This window comes from Arachis duranensis, chromosome 6 (assembly GCF_000817695.3).
Source record: "Arachis duranensis cultivar V14167 chromosome 6, aradu.V14167.gnm2.J7QH, whole genome shotgun sequence".
NCBI lineage: Eukaryota > Viridiplantae > Streptophyta > Magnoliopsida > Fabales > Fabaceae > Arachis > Arachis duranensis.
In genome coordinates this window covers 51,849,259-51,851,796 of record NC_029777.3, presented here as the reverse complement: position 1 = coordinate 51,851,796, position 2,538 = coordinate 51,849,259, and the positions used below count along the sequence as shown (strand labels likewise).

At 39.4% G+C, this 2,538-nt stretch overlaps 1 non-coding gene across 1 annotated transcript; it reads right to left on the bottom strand.

Moving 5' to 3' along the window:
- Nucleotides 1–227: 227 nt before the first annotated feature.
- On the bottom strand, nucleotides 228–331 carry LOC127740237 (small nucleolar RNA R71). The gene has a single exon (XR_008000918.1). It is a non-coding gene; the product is annotated as a small nucleolar RNA R71 (small nucleolar RNA).
- Between the last annotated feature and the right edge of the window lie 2,207 nt (nucleotides 332–2,538).

Here is a 2,538-nt window from a genome sequence, read left to right as displayed (position 1 = left end):
TTCCATCAGAAGATCCCTACCAGTTCTTAACTAAGTTCTTGCAAATCTGTGAGACTGTTAAGACTAATGGAGTAGATCCTGAAGTCTACAGGCTCATACTTTTCCCTTTTGCTGTAAGAGACAGAGCTAGAGCATGGTTGGACTCTCAACCTAAAGATAGCCTGGACTCCTGGGATAAGCTGGTCACGACCTTCTTGGCTAAATTCTTTCCTCCTCAAAAGCTGAGCAAGCTTAGAGTGGATGTTCAGACCTTCAAACAAAAAGATGGTGAATCCCTCTATGAAGCTTGGGAGAGATACAAACAGATGACCAAAAGATGTCCTTCTAACATGTTTTCAAAATGGACCATGATAGATATATTCTATTATGGTCTATCTGAGTTCTCTAAGATGTCACTGGACCATTCTGCAGGTGGATCCATTCACCTAAAGAAAATGTCTGCAGAGGCTCAAGAACTTATTGACATGGTTGCAAATAACCAGTTTATGTACACGTCTGAGAAGAATTCCGTGAATAATGGGACGCCTCAAAGGAATGGAGTTCTTGAAATTGATGCTCTAAATTCCATTCTGGCTCAGAACAAAATGTTGACTCAGCAAGTCAACATAATTTCTCAAAGTCTGAATGGATGGCAAAATGCATCCAACAGTACTAAAGAGGCATCTTCTGAAGAAGAAGCTTATGATCCTGAGAACCCTGTAATGGCAGAGGTAAATTATATGGGCGAACCTTATGGAAACACCTATAATTCATCATGGAGAAATCATCCAAATTTCTCATGGAAGGATCAACAAAAGCCTCAACAAGGCTTTAATAATGGTGGAAGAAATAGGCTCAGCAATATCAAGCCTTATCCATTATCTTCTCAGCAACAGACAGAGAATTCTGAACAAAGCACCTCTAACTTAGCAAATTTAGTCTCTGATCTGTCTAAGGCCACTTTAAGTTTCATGAATGAAACAAGGTCCTCCATCAGAAATCTGGAGGCACAAGTGGGCCAGCTGAGTAAGAAAATCACTGAAACTCCTCCTAGTACTCTCCCAAGCAATACTGAAGAGAATCCAAAAAGAGAGTGCAAGGCTATTGATATAATCAACATGGCCGAACCTAGAGAGGAAGGAGAGGACGTGAATCCCAATGAGGAATACCTCATGGGACGTCTCTCAAGCAAGAAGGAGTTCCCTATTGAGGACCCAAGAAAATCTGAGGCTCATATAGAGACCATAGAGATCCCATTAAACCTCCTTCTGCCATTCATGAGCTCTGAAGACTATTCTTCCTCTGAAGAGGGTGAAGATGTAACTGGAGAGCAAGTTGCTCAATATTTAGGAGCTATCATGAAACTGAATGCCAATTTATTTGGTAATGAGACTTGGGAAGATGAACCTCCCTTGCTCATCAGTGAACTAAATACATGGGTTCAGCAAACTTTACCTCAAAAGAGACAAGATCTTGGCAAATTCTTAATACCCTGTATGATGAGAGAACTTTTGCGTGGTCTAGAAAATTGCGGATAATCCTCGTTGCAAGTATAGTTTCTAAACCTTCAAAAGTCCTTTCATACAAACGTTTTGGTTGTCACAAGTAACAAACTCCTTTAAAAATTGTTAACCGAGTATTTAAACCTCGGGTCTTTTCAAGGAATTGCAGGGAGGTATGTTCTTATTATTGGTTATGAAAAAGTGTGTTTGGGGTTTTTTTGGATCAAGGTAAAAGGTTAGTTGGGCAGTATGTTGTACAAAAAATAATAAGAAAAATAAATAAATAACTATAAAATAAACTCTTGGCAAGGTATGGGAACTGGAGGTCCTATCCCAGTTATCCTTATCAATTGTGATGAGAATTAGATTCTTCTCCCACTTTGTTAACCTCTAACTATGAAGGTAAGTTAAGTGGATGAATTAATTCCAATTCTCAACTAACAATGAGTTTGATAACTCAAGAGTCACCAATTATTTATCCAAGGCCAAAGGGGAAAAACTAAATCTACTAGAATAACAATATCCTCAAATTGGGAATAATAAAAAGGAACAATCATAAACTGAAATGCTTCAAATATCATTAAATAAAATATTCAAATCTTAACATGGAAAAGTTTATAAATTAAATTGGGATAAATAATAATAAAGAACCTGGGATTGTGAGTCACTCTTAAAACTAAAAGAAGTCCTAAATCCGAATCCTAAGAGAGAGAGGAGAGAACCTCTCTCACTAAAAACTACATCTAAAACTGTAAAAAGTGAATTATGAGTGCTTGATTATGAATACATGCATTCCCCCACTTTATAGCCTCTAATCTGTGTTCTCTGGGCCGAAAACTGGGTCAGAAATAGCCCAGAAATCACTTCCAGTGCTTTCTGGTCCGTACAGATCGCGAAAAAGTGACGCGGCCGCGTCGTCCACGCGACCGCGCGAATTGGTTGTTGGCTAGGTCACGCGTCCGCGTGACCCACGCGTTCGCGTCGCCTGGCGTCGAGGCAACTATGGCAAATTATATATCAAATCGAAGCCCCGAACATTAGCTTTCCAACGCAACTA